General features: G+C 49.2%; 1 protein-coding gene across 1 annotated transcript in view; it reads left to right on the top strand.

Moving 5' to 3' along the window:
- Positions 1-9,597: 9,597 nt before the first annotated feature.
- Positions 9,598-23,693, top strand: part of HDLBP (high density lipoprotein binding protein) — a 59,987-nt gene continuing 45,891 nt past the window's right edge. The window contains exon 1 of the mRNA XM_006875207.1: positions 9,598-9,700. The gene's annotated coding sequence lies outside the window, so the exon portion shown is untranslated. The remainder of the gene's footprint in view (positions 9,701-23,693) is intronic.

Raw genomic sequence — 23,693 nt, 5'->3', positions numbered from 1 at the left:
AAGATGCTGTCCAGTCTTAAATGGAGCCTTTCTAAGATTGGGTTGGGTTTTAGTTTGGTATACATTGATGTTCAGGGATTTTGCCCTTGGGATTTCCTACTAGAAAGGTAGCTGGGTTCAAGGGTTCATCAGCAGTCACAGTTAAGTCATCCCTTTCTAATAAAATTGCCTTATACTTTAAAATTCGGGAATCCAGAAGCCACCCTCCCATCTTATGATTTAGAATTGCCCTTACTTGATGAGGAGTATTTACAATGAAGTTTCCTCCCAAAGTCCATTTTCTGTTTTTCTCAGTTAACGAGGCAGTGGCTGCTAGGGAATGGCTACACTCTGGCCCTCCTCTAGTTACTGGGTCTAGTAACTAGGTAAGAGGGCCACAAGGCTGATGATGCCGCCTAAGCTCCTGAATAAGGACTTCCAGGGCAACTCCCTTTATTAACATTAAGTGAAAGGCTTGTTCTAATGATGGCGATGGCAAGACAGGGGCTGTGATAGAGACTGTTTAATGCCTCTACCTGTTCAATTTCCTCAGTAGTCCAGGAGAGCATTGGGCCCTTCCTGGGACAGCTTAAGACACAGGTTTTTAGTTAAGAGAATATGAATCAATCCATATGCGACAATATCTAACTAATTGTTGGAAATTTCCAAATTCCTGTTTGGTGCATGGCAAAGGCAGTTTTACAATTTCCTTCTATCCTCTCAGGTCCTAACCTTTATTTCCCTTGGTTGATTAAGTGCCCCAGGTATTTCACCTCGTGCTCAATAAATTGGCACTTATTCTTAGAGATTGAGAGGACAGGAAGGTTAAGGATCTCCTTCTGGTCATCACTGGAGAGGAGCAGGTTGCCCACATACTAAAGGAGGCACACGGATGGGAGAAGGGTAAATTTTTCTAAAATTTGTTCTAAGATTTGACCCAATAAATTGGGTGAACTGGTGAACCCTTGCAGGAGAACCGACCACCAGTAATGTTGCTTTTTACCTGAGTGGGGTCCTCCCATTCAGAGGCCAACAGATCTCTACTGTCCTCAGCCAAAGGGCATGCCCAAAAGACATCTTTCAAGTCAAGCACACTGAAGCATTGATGACTGTAGGAAATCCTGCTGGTTTATGGTCCAAAGGTCCTGGACTAGACAGAATGATCCATCTGGTTTCTTTACTGGCAAAATTGGGGTGTTATACAGGGATATGCAGGGTTTGAGTTTGTCTCGAACTAATTCCTCGATTATGGGCTTCAATACTATCCTATCCTTCCTTCATGGATAGGATTTTGCTTCCTTTTTGTGGCTTCTCCTGGATTTTTCAATTTAATCTGGATAGGAGTATCTGTAGTTCCCCTCTATTCCATTCCGTAGTCCAGACAGTAGGTTCAATTTCTTTCTCTGCCCATGGACATGTGAATCATTTCTTGGCTTATGTATAAGCCCAGTCCTAACTTAGCCATTAAATCTCTACCTAGCAGGTTTGTTCCCGCTTCCGGCACCAGGACAAACTTAATAGTGGTTGCTCTCTCTTTAACAGTGGTCTCTTCAAGTATCTTGGCTCTAAACCCTTTCCCTTTCACCCCTGAAATTAGAACCTCTTCTGGGAAGTATAAGAGGCTGGAGGGTTGGCTAGAAAGGGATGAATTGGAAGCTCCCGAGTCTAACTCCCCTATTCCTCATCAAACTTCAAAAGGAGAACTTACTTTTCCCTTTCCCATTCTGGCCATCCTTTTTTGAAATGTCCTTCCTTTCCACATTGAAAGCATTTGTTTTCTCCTCTTTCTCTATCTGCTTTTGGATTGCCTGGTCACCGGTTGGGTTCCAACAGCAGAGGTTGGGGTCCCAAGGGCCGTCAGTTGTTCATTATCCCAAGTTGTCTGTCCAAGGGTAGACCACAGGATCTTGGCCTTCTGTTTTTGCTTCTTCTCATCCATCCTTACATACACTTTCTGAGCCTCTCTTAAGAATTCTTCTAAGGATCTGTCCTTCCAATTTTCCACCTTCTGAAACTTCTTTGCAACGTCAGGCCAGCTACAGATACCCAAATAGAGCTTTAGCATTCCTTGCCCCACTGGGTCCTCTGAGTCTGTCCCATTAAATCTCCTTATCTGCCCTTTAAGATCTTCTAGAAATTCTGCAGGCCCTTCATCCGCTTCCCTCGCCGCACATCAAAGGCACTGGATATATTTTGAGAACGGGGAACTGACACCTTAATTCTCTTTATGATCATCTCTTTTAAATCCCTCATGTTCCTGCTATGAGCTGCGGAGTTACTGTACCACTGGGGTCTTGATTGGGAAAGTCAACATCAGTTGCCGGGACTCCTGGGCTCGCAGGGTGTTCATGCTCCCAGGTGATCAGTGCTGCTCTGTGAATCATGGTCCTTTCCTCCCCCAAGAAGAGGATCCCTCCGATAGACATTAATTTGGCCCAAGTGTATAATTGGGGACCCAAGAACTGATCCACTTGGTCCATGACCCCTTATGGGTCCTCAAACAATGGTTTCCTTTTTAAAATGTTTTACTTAAAAGGTAGTTATGGGGACATCAACAAATCTGATTCTTCCTCCCCTGAAAGGAACCTCTCTTAGTGGAAAGAGAGGCTGAGGTTGAGACTGAAGCTCAGGGGAAGGTGGAAAGAGGAAATTTTGGAGCTCCCTTTTCCATTGTTCAATTTCCCTTCTAAGTTTTGATAGAGAGGGGTATTTGATGGGGGCACTGGACCAATAAACAACATTCTTAGCAACGGAGAAAAGACTGAAGTTGTCAAGGACTTCATTCTTCTTGGATCAACTATCAACACTCATGGAAGCAGCAGTCAGAGATCAGACAACGTATTGCATTAGGCAAATCTGCTGCACAAGACCTTTTTAAAGTGTTGAAGAGCAAAGATGTCAGCTTGAGGACTAAGGTGCACCTGACCCAAGCCGTGGTATTTTCAATAACCTCATATGCATGCGAAAGCTGGACAGTGAATAAGACCGTAGAAGAATTGATACTTTTGAGTTATGGTGTTGGAGGAGAATATTGAAAGCGCTATGAGTTGCCAAAATAACCAATAGATCTGTTTTGGAAGAAGTGCAGCCAGAGTGCAAGGTGGCCAAACTTTGTCTCTCATACTTTGGACATATTGTCAGGAGGGACCAGTCGCTGGAGAAGGATGTCATGCTCTGTAAGGTGGAGGGACAGAGAAAAAGAGGAAGACCCCCAACGAGATGGACTGACGAAGTGGCAGCATCGGTGGACTCAAGTGTGGCAACAGTTGGCCCAGAATGAGGCAGTGTTTCGTTCTGCTGTGCATAAGGTCACTGTGGGTTGGTACCGACTCGATGGCACCTAACCACCACCACCACCACCACAGGGGGCTAGGAGTGTTCACTGAGGAGTATATCTCCCTAAGAAGTCGGTGCGGGATCTGGAGGGTTGGTTTCATCTGCCAAAACCTGGGGCTCATGCTGGGGGGCAGATTTGTAAGGGGAGGAATTTTCTGGAGCAGGTTTTTCTTTTCCCTTTTCTTCTTCCTTATTCTCATTCTTAGCCTGAAGGCGAAAAAGGACAACTTGGCGCTGCCTCCAACAGAGAACACAGTCAATTTCTTCCTGAGAGACAGGACTTTTATCATTCACATGTTCAATCAGAAGTTGGCAAACCCAAGCCAAAGCCAAATTTAGGCTACAAGACAGAAGGTTTGAAGATGGGTCCCTGTGTCCAGATAAAACAATCCTTAGTCACCTGTTGCTTTGTCTTTCCTTTGCAGTACTTTTCACATTTGGACTAATTGAGGGAATTCTGTCATCTGTTTCACGTCCTTGAGGCACCTTTTTATTTGTTGTTTCCCATCCTGGCTACCTAGCTGTATGCCCTTCACCCCTTTCTGGAGGTTTCTGATACTCTTTACTTTTGCTTTGTCTGTTTCTGGCCACTTCCCTCTCTGGAACATTGGACACCTCTTACAAATTGGTGTGTTGGTATAACCTCCTGACTCGGATCGAGTTTTTGGACCAACTTGATACCCCCTCAAGCTGTATGAGGTTGCCATGGACCACGGATGGAGACTCCACTTTCACTCCGTGCCTAGGGCACATCTCATTCATACACACACAACCTCTGGGATCTGCCAACCACCAAGGCAGTATTTCATCGACCCGGTGACTTTTCTTACACCTTGATCCTACAGGGGTTACCTCCGTGCTTGCTGAGGCCTTTTTACCCATGTAGCCTAGAGTCTGGATTTATTCACTGCCTCGGAGAAGCTTCAGTTACGTCTAGCCCGAGGGCTGCTGCAGCAAGGTAGCAAGACGCAGTGTCTCCCTCCAGGGAGAGGGGAACCCTGAGAGCCCCCAAATTATTATTAAAGTGGCTCAGTGTTACAGTAGAGACACAACAAGAAAACTATTACTTCTGCAAAATGGTGCCCAGCAGCACAAAGGCTGCCTAGCAAGCCCACCAGGCGGGTAGTCCACTCAGGCTTGATCACTGACACAAGGCTGTGTTGCATCCTATTGGTTAGGATTTCGACCTCACAATCCTGTCTTTACCCGATTGGCTAATTCGACTTGTGCTAGGAGGGAGGCGGATGCGGCTTAAGAAAGTTCGGAATGTCTTCGTTTCAGGAGGTGGTTTTGGCCAACCGTGGCTGGCCTGTAACACAAATATAGGGAACAGGGGAGTTCTCTCAAACTGGGTTAGAACTAAATTGATTTTGCTTCAGTTCTAACCCCATCTTAGAACTTTTTGAAGAAAGATACATGTACTTCTCTTCTCACACTAACCTCCATCATCCAGTGAGTCTTTAAAATTAATCTATCCACCCACCTACCTAGTGCTTCTAGTTCTATAGACAACCTGTACTCATACAGGCCACAGAAAATATAAACAGAGTTTTTAAAATGAGACAGAGCTGAAGTTCCCATATCATAATCTGATAAAGTTAGGAGAAAAAAATAACCTCCAATTATTTGGAGAATTCCTGGATAACCCTAGGAGCAAGGACAGTAACAAAAGCAAACCACAAGCTATCTAGAGAGCAAAGGAAAAAAACAAAAACACCATCTTCTGAGAAAAGTGAGAATTTGCATTTCACATTTTTTTATTGAAGAACAATGAAAATGCAAAAACTTGGTCCTTAAGATAACAAACAGGAAATGAATAAAATAACTCAAAAGAAAGGAGGAAGAGTAAAGAGAAAAACCAAATGGAAAGGCAAATTAATTCAAATGCTAGCTCTTTGAAACAAATTTCCACAAGCTCAATTACAGAAAAAGAGAGTAAAGTAGAACAGCCGGTAGAATCACAGATACATACAGAAGATACTGCATGAAACAAGTCAGCACCACACCAAAGAGCAGCTAGAATTAGAGCTAAATTTCATCTCATCCCAAACAGTTAACTTCCAAAGTCATCAAACAATCCAAGCCAGTGCAGAAAATGGAAAAGCACTCCAATTTTGATGAAGACAGTATGGTTTTACTTAACCAATCCAGGTAGAGACATACCAAAGATAAAATAATTAGTGAGGAGACCTTGTAGTATAGGGGTTTCCATAGGCAGTTCCAACTCCTAGTGGCACTGCGGGAGAAAGAGGAGGCTGTCTGCTCCTGTAAAGCCCGACAGTCTTAGAAACCAAGGGGAGCAGTTTTTCTCTGTCCTCTAGGGTCCTGAGAGTCCGAGTGAACTCCAGAACAGTGGAGTGGGTTTGGTTCGTTAGTAAGATTCCAGAAATGCAGCAATGGAAGTCATTACAACAGAATACAGAAGAAAACGTACCCTAAATACAAACTGAGGTGGGATACGATAAAATTCAACCAGCAATCCTAATAAAAACACTAAATAAAACAAGAAAATGGCTTAAACATAATTCAGGCTATTTTTAAGTACCAATGACAAACGCTAATCACTAAACAAAGGAATAGTAGCTAAACTATTTAAATCACAACAGAAGGAAAACAGTAACACTAAGGGGACAGGCATTCTTTGACTCATCAACCCTTTGAGACCAAAAGGGCAGGGATTACTCAAAAGGTAGAAAAGTTCAGAAGGACTAGGAAAGGAGGGGAATGAACAAGTGATCTTACACTGTGGGGGCTGCACTCAATGATGGGAAAGAAAATGCGCATGAGCTGCTGAATGGAGAATGTGCTGCTCTGCTAGCCTTCACTCCATTTACAAGAAAAAGTTCTAATAAAACGGTACTTTCACTATTCCCCCCAACACCATAGCGCAAATGCATCAATTCCTCTAAGATCTTCTTTATTCACTGTCCAACTTTCACATGCAGATGGGGCTCCTTAAATACCAAGATGATGCTATTGTTTTCAAGTGACACGGAGTGGATGCTGATTCGAAGCCAGGTTGTATGGGGTTTCCGAGGATGTAAATCTTTGTAGGAGCAGAAAGCCACATCTTTCTCCCAGAACCGCAGGTAGGCTTGAACAGGTGACCTTGTGATTCACAGTCCAGTGCTTATCATACACAGCCACCACGTTCCAAATACCAAGATGTTGTTGTTAAGTTTTGTTGAGTCAGTTCCAACTCACAGTGTCCCTGTATAGGGTTTCCAACGAGCAGCTGGTGAGTTCGAACCTCCAACATTGAATAGCAAGATTGTTGTAGCTAGTGCCATCTAGTGGGTTCTGAGCCAGGTTGTTGTTGTCAGGTGCCATAGAGTCGGAACCGACTCATAGCGACCCCATGCACAGCAGAACGAAATGATGTCTGATCCTGGACCAACCTCACTATCACTGCCACACCTGAGTCCATCAATGATGCCACCTGGCCAATCCATCTCGTTAGGGGTCTTCCTCTTTTTCTCTGACCCTCCACCTTAACCCAGCATGACATGGTTCTCCAGCGACTATTTCCTCCAGACAATATGAGCCACAGTGACCCTGTATAGGGTTTCTGAGGAGTGACTGGTAAGTTTGAACCACTGACCTTGTGATTCAAACTGGCTTTACAGTGCAGCACATTAAGCCACAGCGCCGTACCCGGACTCTGAATACCACGATGCTGCCGTTGTTAAGAGCTGTCAAGTTGGTTCCAATACCCATAATGACCCTGTGCAGGGTTTCCGAAGAGCAGCTGGTGAGCTTGAACTGCCGACTTTGCGGTTCAAACCGACTTTACAGTCCAGGGCATTAGCCCACAGCGCCACACCAGGACTCCGAATACCAAGATAGGGAATGAGAAATAAGGTTATTTACAACAGGGGAAAGAAACAAATTCAGAAAGAAAACAGGTCTTACATGAATCAAAGACTTTTACTTTTTCCAAATTTAGTATGTGAATCTGATCCAATTCCAATTGGTGTCGGTTTTTTGTTTTTTCTTTTTTTTAAAGTATTGGATGAAATGGCTTTCAGGTTCACATGGATGACCCCCCACCCAAGGATAAAAGAAAGGGCCCTTGCCTCCCACCGACTCCACGTTTCAATCCACAACCTGCCGTGGTACCAACATAGAGGAACATCAACTCTCACACCACCAAGCCCTGGGGTAACCCTGCACCTTGTTCCCACCATGTTCACCTCTCCCCTGCTCAGTGCGGCCCTGGGCATTCACTGACAAGCTGTGATGTCCAATCCTCTTGACACACTGGCGCTCCTCAAGACCTCTCTGGATGAATGAGCATGGGAGAGCGGAGAATTCTATTATTCAGTCCCAAATGCTTGAGACGCTGAAAACTACATTCAACATCACCAGCTTTCTCTTGCCACCTATTTCTTTCCCACTGGATTTTTTTTCTGAAGCATCATTTGGATTTATTATAACATGGCAGGGACTCTTGGTGTGGCACTGACAGTTCAAACTCACCAGCCGCTCTGGCACTTAACAACATAACATGGCATAGACAGGAAGATACTGAATCTACAGTGAACAATGAATCTGTTTTGGAAAAAGTTCAGCTAGAATGGGAAAGTGTCGAAGCCAGAATGGTGAGCATGTTATCAGGAGGGACCAGTCCCTGGATAAGAACACCATGCTCGGTCAAGTGGACAGTTATTGAAAAGAGGAGACTCTCAATGAGGAAAGCTGAACCTCTGACACACGTCTGGTAGCACTATAATTGGTTTAAATCTCATGTGTGCACCGCCCGGATCTCTCAAATCTCAAATATGTGTTCTACAGAAACTTTTGATTCTTCAGGTTGAATACATTCCAGATGTTATTGAAAATATCTTTAGCCTTGGCCCATTGCTTCCTTCTTCCACAGAGCAGTGTGCACATCCCAGTTCCCACCTAATCCAGGGGAAGGGTTGGGGGGTTAGGGCGTTTTGCTGGCAGCATCTGATTAATGGACTACATAAACCAGGAACTAGCTGCCTCTCACTGACTTATGCTAGTCTTGTGGTTGCACACATTACCCCCGCTTCCTCAGAATAACCCTGAAAGCAGGTCCGGAAGATCCTTCTGGACCCAGAACCCTCAGAGCTAGCTAGCTGTTTTGGAATTGAAATTCTTGGATAACCTACACATAACCGAGGTCCAGGGCGCCCTAGTTTCCACTGTAAGGTGGTTCAAAGACTCAGCCAGCGGGAGCGACCCACAACGTCTCTTGAGTGAGTGGTCAGTCGCTGAGCGAGGCCCGGGGGGCACTGGGACCAGAGCAGAAAGAGCAGCAGGAGCTGGACGAGGTGGGGGGCTGAGAAGGGCCACAGACAGGCGGCCCCGGCGGCCGGTCACGTGGCTGCGAGGCCCCGGCAGGCGGGCTGGCCACTCGGAGCCCCGCCCCCGCCTGCAGCCATGTCGGCGCCCTGTCCCCTGGGGGGGGCCTTGCCTGCTCCGCTGGTCCACGGCCCCCTCCGGCCACGGCCCTCCGATCGACTCGACGAACGGCCCACTTAAAGAGGATTTCCTGAGAGCTCCCTCCCTCAGGGCCCGTTAACAACACGGTCCCCAGGAAACGGCAACGCTGGAGTGACCACAAGATGGCCACAGGACGCAATGGGGTTTAGACGCTTCGCGGCCCCTCGACGCTGGGGTATCCCGGCGCGCGGCCAGCCGGGTCAGCGGGATCTCTCAAGGCTCCCCTGCCCCGCCCCACCGCGGGATTAGGGGCCCGTACCCCGAAACGACCCTGTGGGCCTGTCCTGGCGCCACCGGAAGCAGAGTCCGCTGGGCCCTCAGAGGATGGACGTCGGGGGACCCGGGGGGAGGGGTGGGCGCGAGGTCCGGCTGCCCCTCCCCCACCGCTGACCCCGCGAGACTCAGGCCAAGGCCGGCAACCGCTCCCAGGCCCTGGACAAGCGGGCCTTTCCCACAGCTTCCCGGAAGGCCCACCCGTGTCCTCGAGGTAGGGGGAATCTTGAGAAAACACTTACGGACAGACGAGACGAAAACCAGGTGCCGACCGATCGAGCCTCGGACCCGCCCAGCGCCTACCGCCCGCCACCGCCACTTCTCGCGTTTCGCCCCGCCCCGAACGTGCGTCATCACGTCGCCCCGCCCTTGCCAGCGCTTTCCTCTCCCCAGGTCGTCATGTCCTCCCCCTCCCGGAATTCACCGGCCTCCGACTGCGCAGGCGCGGACCCGACCGTGTCTGTCACCTCTGCGCAGGCGTCGTGCCCCTCCCACGGCGGTTGGCCATATAGAGGCTGGGGGTGGGGGGGGGAGGTCAAGCGTAGCCTCTTCTCCTTTACCAAGATGGCGGCTTGTCCCTGTTTCGCCACATTTTCTACCTTATGAGCTTGGTTTCCTTACGCTAATAAGAGTGGAACAGGTAATGTGATTCTTCATCTCATGGTAGTTAGAGTGGGGGAAAGGGCATTTCTTCAGAGGCAGCTAAGTGGTCACTGAGGACAAGGGAGACGGACGGGGGGAGGACAAGTGGCAATAAGAGTATGGAGAGATCGCGAGGAGGGGGAGCCTTCGCCTTGGTGCTTTCCTCCAGAAAGATGGCGGCAGCACCGAGCTGCGAGCGTCGGAGCGGAGCTGGCAAGGGGAAGGAGAGTCACCGAGTGGGGCTTCTCTAGCCTCGGCGGCCGTCGTCTCGATGGTACAGATGCCTTGTCTGGATTGGCGCCCGCGGGTCACGTGGGGTTCGCGGCGACGCCGCCGACCATAGAGTTGGGCGCCGGTCCCCGGGGACGTGGCCTTCCGGCGCCCGCTCTCAGCCAGGGGCTGGGGCCTATCGCCCGGAGAGTGAGCGACGCCCTTAGGTTTCTCCTCCTGGTTCGGGGCCGTGGTGGCACCCGGGCAGCACCCCTCCAGCTCACTCCCAGCGACCTGGCTCCGGGGCGGGAGAGCCCGGTGCACGGCTGAGGCCTCCGTTCCCTGGGCGACGTCCCCTTCTTCTGTGGGCCGTGGCGCCCCAGTGCCTGTACCCTCCTGCCCGCCTCGGCTCTCGCTCCGCGAGTGCGGGGAGCCTTTCTAGATCGTCCATGACTGGAAATGAAGCTACACGCTGTGGGGTCAGTGGTGGGCCCGGAACGGTTTCTGACACGGGAATGTTCGGAGCAGTTTTGTGCCTCGTTTGAAGTGCCCTGACTTAGAAAATGAGGCTGCAGACTTCGTATGGTGTTTTGGATATCGTGTCAAACCCGAATTAAACCCAGAATTACCTTTTGTTCAATAAACCGTGCCTTTGCGCTAATAGGTCCCTCTGAGTGGGACTCGGCTTCCCCGCAGTGGGGTTGGGTTTCCAGTCGAATGATTAGAGCTGAGTCCTATGTTAGAGGTTGTAACCAACTGGACGGCGCTAAACGACTTCAGATGGGGGAGCCCTGGTGTAGGGTGAGCCAACTCCATGGCAGTTGGCAACACTGGCATGGGCCAAGTTACAGTTCGGCTTCTGCCCGAAGCCTGTGGTAGTGACGTTCTCCATAAGAGGCTTAGTGCTCAGTTTAGGAGGCCGACCTGGGACACCGAAAACTGGGGGAACCCTAGCTCTCTGGTTTGAATTTTGCATACCACCAGGTACCTAGAGGCAGTGTTTGGTAGTTGAGAAGATATCTTGTTTGGTTAAGAAGGATCTCCACCACCTAGACTCCTATTCTGGCTCGGAACCGTCAGAACCAGGAGTGTGTGCCCTGCCGTTGTCGTGGGGCTGCCATGCCTTCCTGCTGTGTGCCCTGCAGTGTCTTAGGGCTGGCTTGGCTGAAGGGGAGTGGGGGGGGGGGATCTAAGAAGGAACCACATTCCTGAATGCCCCCTCCCCGCTCGGGTCCATGCCCTGCCTGCTGCCCTCTGCAGTGGGTCCAGCTGACTTTTGAGTGGCCGTCTGTCCTCACTTGGTTTTATTAATTTGAGCTTCTGGTTATCTGATTTCCGTCTGCTGGCCTCATTTCTCTAGCAGCTCAAGTCAGAAAGCTGTGCTGGGGACACGAAAGTACAAAGGCTATAAATGGGGTTTTTCCTCAAGCACATTGGGGTCTAGTATGGAGGAATCACTTGGGTTTTGTTTTCAAAGCATTGTAGTGTGATAAAGGAGCTCTGGTAGCCTAGTGGATTACGAGTTGAGCCGCTAAGCGCAGGGTCAGCAGTTCGAATCTACCAGCTGCTTTGTGGTGGAAAGATGAGGCGTTCTCCTCCTGTAAAGCCTTTGAACCCCTGTACAGGGTTGCTATGAGTGGGAACTGACTCCATAGCACACCCCCAGCCCCACCACAGTGTGGTAAGTGCAACAATAGAAATGCGGGCCAGTCTTGGAGACAGGAAAGAGGTGAAAATGAAAGATTCAAAGGCAGTGGTCCTTGAATTGGGTTTTAAAGGATGACTAAGAGTTCTCTGTGGATTCGACAGGCCCAGGCAGTCTAGAGGTCTGACGTTTGTAGTTGGCTGGTTCTGGGTGACAGGGTAAGAGTCTGATGTACCGCTGGCATCTGGGATGATAGTGGGTTGGCTGAGATCAACGTGTGAAGGGCTTCGTGTCCTTGAGTTACTTGCTTCCTAAGACACTCCCCACTGGGACAGGGTTTCAGGTGATACTGTGTCCACAGGGACAACTACTGGCCGTTAGTGGGTCAGATAGACTTTCCATCCATGCTCCCCGATTGCAGCTGTATTAGTTACCAAAAGGGCTTGAGCAGAGAGCACCCTTGATGGAGTCATGCGTGGTGCCTGTGTGTGGAGCAGGACCCAGGCTCTGGGAAGAGTTCTCCGAAGGGCCATGAGAAGGTGGTTTGGACCAAGTAGGGCCCCAGCTGGAAGTGTGTCAGAATGCCTTTCCCTTAAAGGCAACAGCATGAGAAGACACCTCACATGTGTACCCTTACAAAATGGATTGCTCTAGCTGTTTTGGATCAAAGCGCACAGTTGTTGTTTCTGTAAAGTTGGCTTAGGGGCCATGTCTGACCTCCTAACTTCACAAGGAGGGAGGGAGATCAAGATCAACCGCCCAAGGCTGATTTCTATGAGGCAAATGCTAGCATGCCTCCACCCTCCAACCATCTGTCCCCCAGAATTCTCTGCTGCTTTGCTGGGTTCAGTAATTGGTTGGAATGACCACACAGAACTTAACATACAATACTCACAATTACAGGGCACATTAGAGAAATAAAGGTTACAACTCAGCATCTGAAATGACTAGGGACACAGTTCTTTGATGAAAAAAGCCTTTTCTCACCCATGCCCAGGGGTATGTCTCACTCTGGCCCTTGGTCTTGTGTCCTCTCAGCATCTGCCCTGCTTGGGCAAGCATTACAAAGTTCTGTAGCTCTGTCAGTAAGTACCTAGAGGCACCCCACTTCACCAGCAATCCCCTGGCCTGAAGACACTCGGCTTTCTTGTTCCTTTTTTCGGGAAGCCGGGTGCACCGTCTCCTGTGCCTGGCCCTGTTGCCTGCTCTCTGTCACTGTCTCTCTTTCGCTGTCTCCTGGGCCTAGGAAGTTCTGGGTACAGGTACGAGTCCAAAGGATGTGCTTCATTCCTGTCTCCTCTTTTCTTAAAAGTGGTTGTGACATTCCACCTCATTTTAAGTCTAGTCAGGTGGCAAAACGGGCGATGGGGTTCATGGTCCTGCTCCCACAAGGATGCCACACACCGTGTTTCCATTATCAGCAGGCTGTCCAGTCCCCTGAATGGGCCAGAGTGCTTGGACAGTTCTAGTCACTTGATGGGAGGTACAAGGACCATGGCAAGAAGCAACACCGATGTTTCTAATATCAGACGCTTAAAAGGGTTGTCCCTGTGTGTAGGCTTCTGTTTCACCAAGCACGCTGAGACTTCGTGACACCATGTAGGGGACAAGCCAGATGGGTTTCCTTGTTCGGAGGCCGCTGGGCCTGGTGATCTGCATTCTGCAGGTGCTGCTGCTGGCTGGATTCCTGCTTTCTCTTGGCATGCATACGGCTTTGACAATGAGAGTTTCCTTTGGAATCAAGGTCATTTCCTTGGTAGAATAGGAAGGTCATTGAATTCTAGGAAGGCTTAGAAGCTAAGAAGACTGATCTCCTCCTCCTCTGCAGCAGTCTGCCAGGCTGAGCTGAGTCCCTTGGTCTCTGTCTCCGGGTCTTCAGTTCACGTAGCACAGGTGCCTGACTTGCCTTGTGGGTTACCCCACGCTTTCCCAGTCTTAGACGGTGAGCAGGGAAGGCCCGCCTGCTAAGCAGCGCTCCCTGTATGCATGTGTGACAGTGGAGTGCTCTTGAGCACCGTCTTGTATGTTGTCTGTTCTCTGTATACCAGGATGACATGAAGCCCCCCTTCCTTTCACCACCTACCTTCACTGTGCACACAATGCCAACACACGGACACAGGTCTCAGCGGGCTCACCAGTGGAGGTAATGCAGCAAGTTGCTTGCGGCCGGCTCTACAGCCACTCTGTAGAGCGTTTCCAAGGAGCGGCTGGGTTGAACCACCCACCTTGTGGCTCAGCACATTCTTGTGCAGTGCCCCGCCAGGGCAAGAGTGGGTTCTTCTCTGTGGAAGGAAGAAGATCAACCTCGGAAATGTGCTCACGGCACCGTGACTTGGAGTCAACTTGAGGGTTATGAGTAATGTCAGTCTATCACATCTAGGTGACATAAGGTGACAGTGTGGCCTTTCCTTTGCAACGAACCTGGTGACACCATGGGGTAAGCATTGGGCCTCTGACTACAAGTTGGGTGGTTTGAGCCCACCAACCGCTCATCAAGAGAAAGGTGAAGCCTGTTTCCACTGAGATTCTCACCCTAGGGAGCGCATGGAGTGGCTCTCTGTCCGCTAGGTCACTGGTTCGGAACCCACTCTGCACCAGAACACTTGGTTTGCTGCATTAGGTTTTCAGGGCAGTGACCTTATTGCAGCCGGTGGCGGCCTGTCTTGTGAGGCCCTTCTAGGGGCTTGTGAGTGCTAGCCCACCTATTAGCTAGCACTAGTCCAGTGTTTCCACATTTTACTGTGCACCTCCAGGGGAGTCAGTGTGTGAGTCTGCCCCACAGTCCGGAGCACTTTGGGCCAGTTTGCAGTACACTTACCAAAGATTTGGAGGTTAGCCTTTCCAGTTTAAAACCATGTAAGTAGATGGTCTGACTGTCACCTACACTGCTGCCCCCAAGTCAAGCACTGTGAACAGAGCTTTGAGAACATTCTATCTATTTCTGGAGTGAATAACCAAAAAAGTGCATTGCTTTTTGCGTGTGGTTGCTTCTTAAAGAACACCTGAATGCTGTCCTTTTGGGCACTAATTTCTCACCATTTTGGCCTAGAATAAGGAAGACCGTAGTTGAATTGATGCTTTTGAGTTATGGTGTTGGAGGAGAATACTGAAAGTGCCATGGGCTGCCAAAAGAACCAAGAGATCTGTGTTGGAAGAAGTGCAGCCACAGGCTCCTTAGAGGCCAAGGTGGCCAAACTTCGTCTCTCACACTTTGGACATATTGTCAGGAGGGACCAGTCTCTGGAGAAGGATATCATGTTTGGTAAGGTAGAGGAGGGTCAGAGAAAAAGAGGAAGACCCCAGCAAGATGGATTGGCCAAGTGACAGCATCGATGGACTCAAGTGTGGCCACAGTAGTGTTTCATTCTGCTGTGCATAAGGTCTCTATGGGTTGGTACCGACTTGATGGCACCTAACAACAACAACCCTTTAGCAATAATGTTTTTTGCTTGCAACTCACGTCTGACTTTCATATTCCTTCTGTGCATGGAGTTGGCTTTGCCTTAAAATGTGAGGAAACATCCCAGTAGAGAAGCGGGCGGAGGTTATGGCGAGGTGAGTGTTGGCAGTCTGGAAATCCAGGTGACCCGACACAGAAAATGGTCTCGGTCCTAAGAATGACAGGAGCCGTGCAAGTAACCAGAAGGTCCATCTGGCCATCATTAAATTGATTAAATTATTGGGGTCTTTTTGCTGGCACACCTGGATTGATTGTGCTTTTGCTCCTTTGGACTAAACAGATACTTCCATTTGTACAAATTGAAGGACTGTGGCTGACAATCAGTGCTACTTTTCCAACCCCACGTGCTCACTCACTTTCTGTCTTGCTGTCCCATGGTGGTCATTCTTATAGTCTCTCAGACTTGTTCATCATGTTGTCCACACTGTGACTACCGTCCAGTGTCAACACCACTTTCCGATGCTTTGGGAAACCACAAGCCCGCCTGAGTCCCTGGATTGTAATGTTGGCTTTGAGTCCGCACTGGTCTCCCAGGTCTGCCTCTGTGCCATTCAAATTACAGTTGTTACAAATGACGAGAATTTATATGCAAATCTGAAAAGATGATGAGGTGTGTGTTTAAATGAAAATATGTGTGTCCGTAGTGAAACAATCCGTACAATGTGACCTTTTTCATTTCAATCATATTTTAATATATGCACAGAGAAGACCTGCGGAAATAAAACTATTTTGGAGCTGTCTCTTGGTGAACAGTTATGGGCTTGCCTGTGTTTGTATGTTGTCTCGTTGTATTTTATAATGTTTTTATGCTAAAAATCTCATTCTCTGTTAGGCTGTCCCTGCAGCAAGCCTGCTGTAAGAGAAAGTACCAGGAGGGATGTGGAGTGAGCCCCGTGGGGCCTGAGGCGGAGGCGGAGGCAGTACGCAGCCAAACCGGGTAGTGAGCACAGTGGGCAGTTGTCACGTGCCTTCCCCATGTGTATTCTTTTTAAATAAGTGTTTCGGGAAGCACTCCGTTTCGTCTTTTGTTTGGATGTCTTGGTAGTCTTGGATATTCTGGGGACTGACCTTGGCCAGAGGCACTGGCCCTTCCTTGAGACTGCACCGGAGGGTTGAGAAGTTTATGCACTTCAGGAAGATAATGGTGTCTCCCCATGGGGCCTGTCAGTGTTAGCCTGTGGATTTGGGTGGTTTTTGACCGGGAAGATTTGGCAGCGACTGGCCTGGGTTTTTTTTCTTCCAGTTCTGACAGCTCATGCCCCTCAACTTACTCAACATCCAGCTCTGGGTTTGCTTGTTGAGGATGCTTGTGTTACAGGAAAGCCCACGCCTATGAAAGTTTCATTCATTGCTACCTGCCCCCATCTCACGCCCTCCTCATTCACCTGAGGTCCATATGTCCTGCCTCACACCCTCACCTACCCATGGTGGTCTCTGTGCCCTGCTTCACACCCCCTCCAACTAGGGTGGTACCCGTGCCCTGCCTCACACCCTTATCCACCTGGAGGTGGTTCTGGTCCCCCTTCCCAGCCCATCCCCGCACACTGTCAATGTCTGGAGACACTTTTGGGTTCATAATCAGGGTATGTATGGTGCACAAGAAGCCTGCTGCTCTGGTGAAGCCCAGCTCTGCAGTCCCGCTGGGGTCCTCATCTCCATGCTCACCCCCACAGACCCTCCAGGCATTCGGGCACCTTTCTGCATTGGATACTTACATGACACCTCCAGGGACCATCTTTGTGGTCTTTGCCATCTCTCCCAGTGACCCCGAGTCTAGTCCCCAGGAGTGACCACACTGGGTCTCATCAGCCCCACCCAAGGCAGGAGACCCTGGAAGCCGTGGTGATGCCTGGATCTCACTCAGCAATCACCTGGTCACTGCAGGTGCCCTGTGTGTGTTTGGGGGACAAGAACAGGTCAGACAGCATCAACTGCTTCTCTTTGTGCATTGATGTAGTGGGTGGCTGTCCTGTGCTGGCTGCCATTAGAGACTCCCAGCCAAAGCTGGAGGTGGAAGACCTTTCTCACCTCACCAGCTGTCTGCTCATCCAGCTTGCTGCATCCCTGCATGGCTTCTTTGAGCACTTTGCTCCTTGACTTACGTGTGCTTGGGTTGACACACTGCTCGTGTCCCCTGCCTGAATGTTCTTAGGAAAGGCCCGAGCCACCTTTGTTGGCCTGTTCCCTTTGTCACCTTCCAGCTGCCTGTTTGGGGTTGCATGGGACTCCATTCCTGGTGGATCCCTCTGTCCCCCTTCCCAACTCACAGGGCTCTGTCTCAGGAATGAGTCCCCCAGGCCAGGTGTGGCCAGGCCTGTCAGCATCTGTGCTGTGGAACCTGGGCTGGTGACTAGGAGGCCAGGTGGATGCAGCGCTGAAGGACAGACTGGCAGTGACAAGAAGATGGGCTGGGTGGGCCCAGCTCCCCAGGAAGGAGCTGGCCCAGAGCAGCCCCAGGGGGAAGGCACCGTACCACCGACATAACAACTGCTTCCAGCGCAGGAGTCTCAGCTGGAACCTTGGTGACCAGGTTACCACAACAGGCAGCCTCTGGGGAGTGGGGGATCCAGAGGGGAGAGCTGGGAGGCAGCCGCTTTCTGCTGTGTTTGAACTTGAGGTTGAGGGGCGTGAGCATGGGGAGAAGTGGCCCCACCCCCCTGGGGCACTCCACCAAGGATGAGCGCTGGCTGGCTGGCTCCTTGTACATGGGGTTGGCAACTTTGTGCCCTCCCTTAAACCCCTTGTCAACCCCTTTTCTCTAAAAATTTAAAAAATAAATGCGTGTAAAGTCTGTCTCTTAAGTGATCATTTCTGTTCTTTCTCCAAAACCCATTTGATGATTGAGAACCACGTTACTTTGGTGGTGTCTCGTAGCTTAGCAGAAGCCCCCAGAATGTGTGAGTGGAGTCCTGAAGGTATCTCTTTGTCTCCTTTGTGTTCCTTACATCAGGCTCCTGTTAAAACGTGCTTTCTAGTTTTAGGCTGACTGCCTGGCTCATGTATACATGCCATCCAAATGACATTTACTTTCTGCTAAGTAGAAAACGAGCTGACCCATAGCCCTGACTCCATGGACCTCTGAGTGTGAGAGGGGTTTGAAGCAGACACTTAGTTCTCCCTTTTGAGACACAGCTTCTGTTTCGATCCTTGCTCCAGCTGGGCTGAGACCAGCGCTCAGTGAACTCGTCACCCTGCCTCAGCCCTAGGAGTGGTGCTGACGAGCAGGGGGCACATAGGGCACCCCAACAGCCTGGCTCTGCTGCTGCCTCCAGGCTCAGAGGCCACACACGTACACATTGTTTTCTGATATGCCGGCTTTTCCCCTGCCCCTCTGACAGGCGCTGCTGTTTCTGGAGCAGTGCAGGGTGCAGCTGGAGGTCAGCCTTTGGTGCATGGGCTGTGCCATCCACTTCTGGAGGGAAGGACTGAGGGTGACCAGGCCCCCAACTCCCCCCCACCCCATGACAGTTTGCCCCAGTGATGCTTTGAGTGGCTGGACTGTGGGCTTGTTGAAGGTTATTTTAGTGTTTGAGCCAGTTTCAAAACTCTGTGGGTCGGACTGAGAGTCTTATTGTAAGGACATTTTAATTCCAAAATGCGCTTTTGCCTGTCTTGTAGCTTTTGTTCTCTCCTTAGCCCAGTCTTGTGGTGGGTCTCCCATTCCTCCTGGGATGTTGTGGGTCCCTCTGTCTGCTCCATCCAGGGCCCAAGGGGTTGGGGTATGAGATTGCACCCCACTTGTACCTGGCGTGGTCTAGGGAGTCGTGTGTGTGCCCTGGATGTGCTGTCAGTAGCTTCCCCAACAACTGCTCAGGGTTTCAAACCGGCTTTTATGAACTTTTGATGGCATGGTCACATGACAGTCCTGAGAGTCATAAGATCGTCTTAAAATTTAAGCAAACATCGTGTATTCATTCTGCAGAGGGCAGGGTCAGGGTCAGGTGCGTTGCTCTGGTCAGTTACATGAATTTGGCTTTTGACTTTGAACCTGGGTGGTCATGGCATTCTCCACCCCTTCGCTTTAGTGTTTCCAAATTATTGAGTTTGTTTTTAGTCACTGCAAAAGTGTAATACCTGTTACTCGTTCAGTTTTGTTTTTCTTTGAGGTTTTCTTCTGGTGGAGATGGGAGAGGTAGCTCTGAATGTGGGTGAGAAGTGCACACAGCTGACCAAGATGCATGCTATCACTAAGAAGTGCACACAAGGGAAAGTTTTTTACAAAGGACATGACATGTAGCATCGTGTGTGTGTGTGTGTGTGTGTGTGTATGTATGTATAACAACGGATGTGCGTTCACACATTATATTCATGCGTATACTAAACCTCACGGGGAATACAGCCTTACAGCAGGATTGCTTTCCTGGGACTGCAGGCCTAGTTTTGTTGACAAGTTCATAAACTTGGTACTCTGCATCCTAGTTTCATGAGTGGTGTCTCGTGTCTGGAACAGAAGACCAGGGAAGAGACTCAGCGAGGAAACGGGCCTGTAGGATCTCCTCTGCACTGACTTTCCGGGCTTTGGCTGGTTCTGCATGGATCTGTGTTAATACACTAGGGGGTGCCCAAAAAGATCATGGGAAACTCCATTCGTTTTTAATCCCATTCTCTATCACTTTTTACTGTGTGTGTGTGAGCGCGCGCGCGTGTGTGTGTGTGTGTGTGAGTGTGTGTGAGAGAGAGAGAGATAGAGATAGACCCACTGCTGCCAAGTCCCTCTGACTCCTAGTGACTCCACAGGACAGAGGCCAGCTGCCCTGTGTTGTGTGGCTTCCATTGCTGTGACCCTTATGGAGTCAGACTGCTGCATCTTTCCCTATAGAGCACTTGGTAGCTTCAAGCCACCAACTTTTCTGTTGCAGCCGAGTGCTTTAACCACCGTGCCACCAGGGTGTCCTCTAGCTGTATCTACCAGCCCCCACCATTGAGTTGGTTCTGACTCTGGGACCCTGTAGGACCGAATGGAGCTGTGCTGTAGGTTGTGAGGTTGTCGTTTTTACAGATACGGGCTGCTTTCTCCTGCAGAGCAGCTGATGGGTTCAACCTGCCAGCCCTTCGATGCGTAGCCCATGTCCCCACATCGATTTCCAGGAAGAGACTCCTGAAGCTGTGAAATTTAGCAGGCCCCAAGTCTGTGGTGTCCTGCTTCTGGAGTCTTCTGATTCATGTGCTTGCAGGATCTGCCAACTCTGAAATCTACAGGTCAGATTGCAAGGCTGCTGTCTCATGGCTCAGGAACCCGATGTCAGGGATGACCAGGCCATGCAGAATCAGCAAGAGAGCAGACTTTGTGTCAGAACGCCACAGGCACAAGAAAACTCCCCTTCCAACTGATTGGCAGATACATCCGCTCCAGACCAAGGGTGATTATGTAGTAACCTGCGGACCACTGAGAATCATGGTCCAGCCAAGTTGATCCATCTTAACCATCAACACAGCAAGCCCAGAAAAGCTAGGTGGTACCTGGGCTGCCACTGAAGGCCGCTTTGGTCAGGGCCCCAATAGAGGGATCTTGATAGAAAGGGAGAGGAATGTGGAACAGAACTCAAATTCTTTGGAAGACTGAGACTAACTGGACCAGTCCCTGAGACTCTCACGTTGGGATACTCCTTAAACCTTGAGCTGAAACCAACCACCCTCTAAAACTGCTTCCAGATACATGTGATGCTTCAAAGAGTTTGTGGAAAAGTATAATGAAAAATAACGGATTTTTGCACATACCTTTGAAACCCCTTTGTCTTCATATAAAATAAAAACACCCACGAGGATAGCACACCTTTGAAAGATCGTCTATATGTGACCAGTGGTCCACAGGGACTTGGAAAACCAAGTGGAGACGAAGGGAACATGGAAACCAGGTTATTGGAAACAAAACATCCAGAATAGAAGTAAGCGGCATGCTGATACATTGTGGGAAATGGAACCAATGTTACTGAGCTATTTTAGGGTTAATAATTGTTCAATGTCGTTGTTATGTGCTGTGGAGTCAGTTCCAACTCATAGCAACCCTGCATAGGGTTTCCAAGGCTGTAAATTTTTATAGGAGCAGAAAGCCTCATCTGTCTGCCGTGGAACAGTTGGTAGTTTTGAAATGCTGACCGTGAGATTAGCAGCCTGATTTATAACCACAACGCTAGCAGAGCTCCTTAATTGTTAAATGAGAGCCTGTTAATGTGTTATTGTGGGACTCCTGGTATGGCTCTGCAGGTTACTGCACTGGACTGCAAAGTCGCTTTGAACAGCAGGCCAGCAGTTCAGGCTCACCAGCTGCTCCTTGGAAACCCTATACAGGGTTGGTGTGGGTCAGAACCAATTTGACAGCACTTAACAACAACAACAACAATTTGTTTACATTTTTACTGAAAAGACAATACAATGTTATTGTTTTAAGTGCTTTTGAGTTGGTTTGACTCATAACCACCCTGTCTAGGGTTTCCAAGAGTGGCTGGTGGGTTTGAATCCTGACCCTTGAGGTTAGCAGTCCAGTGCTGATCCTACAGCGCCACACCAGGGCTTGTAGACTTGTTGCATTCATGAGCTGGTTCTGACTCATAGCCACGCTGCATGGGACTTCTGCAGCAGAAAGCCTCATCTTTCTCCTGTTGACTGTGTGATTAGCAACCCAGTGCGTAAACCCACTACGCTACACGTAGCAATGCATAGTTTTCACTTGGTTTTGTTTTTGTTTTTGTTGTTTAAACTGTCTCAGATTTAGAAAGTAGTTGCAAGTATGGTATCAAATGCTTCTCACAGTGCACCCATCACAGTCTGGAAACACACAAGCATGATGCTGCCGTCTGACCTTCAGGCCCAGTCACATCTCGTGGGTTCACTTGTGGCGGTCAGCAAGCTTAGAGGACAGTTTTGAAGGCTATAATCTTAACTGAGCGGCTGCTTGGTCCACTCCTCCCTTAGCAGCCAAGCACTTAACCACTACACTAACCAGGGCCCTTTGAGGTCTCTCTTGTCCCCTGCAAACTGGAGCTGTTCTTCCGTCTCACCCTGGCTTGCCTGACACTCTCTGTGAGTCTAGACTGCCCCTTGGTGTGGGTTTGTGTGGTGCTGCCCTGGGATTGGAGTAGGGTGGTATCCACCTGCCTTCCCACTGTGAAAGCAGGGTAATGGATAGGATATTGCTGCGGAGATTCAAGCCCCACCCACAGCCATCTCAGGGGTTCCGGCACTAACAGTCCTATAGGGTGAGATTGGAACTACCTACCTCACAGGGTGTCCAAGGCTGTAATCTTTAACAGAAGCAGACTGCCTCATCGTCTGCAGAGAAGCAGGTTTCACTTAGCAGTCTAGCATTTAACCACCGTGGCACCAGCGTTCCTTGCAAACTTTTCATTCATTCTTTTCTAGATAGAAGGACATAGCTTTCCTATAATTCGGTAGGTGCTCATCATTTAGTGTCATTATCCCATGCTCATCTTGCCCCAGATTTGAGGGCAGAGATGGGAGCCCATCGTGCTGACTCCTGTGCCCTTTTGACAGTGTTGTTGTCAAGTGCATTCCAACACACAGCAGTCCTCTGCACAACAGAACAAAACCCCCGGCCTGCGCCAGCCTCACAATGATTGTTTGAGCCCTTTGTTGTTGTCACTGTGTCCGTCCATCTCATTGGGAGTCTTCCTCTTTCTTGCTGACCCTCCACATTGCCGAGCTTGATGTCCTTCTCCAGGGACTGGTCCCTCCTGACTGTCCAGAGTACGAGAAATGAAGTCTTACTATCTTTACTTCCAGAGAGCAATTCAACTGTACTTCTTCCAAAACTGACTTCTCGATGCATCTGGCAGTCCATGGCATACTCAGGATTCTGTGCCCACTCCATGATTCAAATGCAGCACGCCTTCTCCGCTCTTGTCATTCAGTGTCCAGCTCTTGCCTGCATATGAGGCTTGGTCAGGCACAAAGTGACAGCTATACTTTGGAGCACTTAGAAGGGATTTTTTGCAGCTGATTTCCCAACACGGTGTTGTTTTCTTGGTTACTGCTTCCGCGAGTGTTGATTGTGGATCCAAGTAAAATGAAATCTTTGGGGACAACGTCACTCTTTCCTCCGTTTATCAGGATTTTTTTTTTTCTTTACATTGAGGTGCAATCCACACTGAAAGCTGTTGTCTTTCATCTTCATCAGTAAGTATTTGAGGTCCTCTTCACTTTGAGCAAGCTAAATTGTGTCATCTGCATATCGCAAGTTGTTAATGACTCCTCCAATCCTGATACCACAGTTTTATAATCCAGTTTCTGGGATTATTTACTCAGCATACAAAATGAATAAATACGATGAAAGGATACAAGCCTGTAGCGCTCCCCTTTCCTGATTTTAAACCATTTGGTGTCCCCTTGTTCTGTTCAAACGACTGTCTCCTGGTACATGTACAGCCTTCTCATAAGCACAATTGAAGTGTCCAGAATTCCCATGCCTCAGTGTTATCCATAGTCTCTTAGGATCCACACAGCTGAATGCCCAAGTAAACATCTTTCTGCTATTCTTGCTTTCAGCCAAGATTCATCCGATGTCAGCAATGATATCCCTCCTTCCCTGGCCTCTTCTGAATCCAACTTGAATTTGTAGCAACTCCCTGTCAATATGCTGCGGCAACCGTTTGTGAATTATCTTCAGCAAAATTATACTTCATGTGATAAAAATGATACTTGATTTCCACATTCTTTGGG

This window comes from Chrysochloris asiatica, unplaced genomic scaffold, assembly GCF_000296735.1.
Source record: "Chrysochloris asiatica unplaced genomic scaffold, ChrAsi1.0 scaffold00314, whole genome shotgun sequence".
NCBI classification, from domain to species: domain Eukaryota; kingdom Metazoa; phylum Chordata; class Mammalia; order Afrosoricida; family Chrysochloridae; genus Chrysochloris; species Chrysochloris asiatica.
Note: the sequence above shows the minus strand (reverse complement) of the source record. Positions and strands in the feature narration are given on the sequence as shown.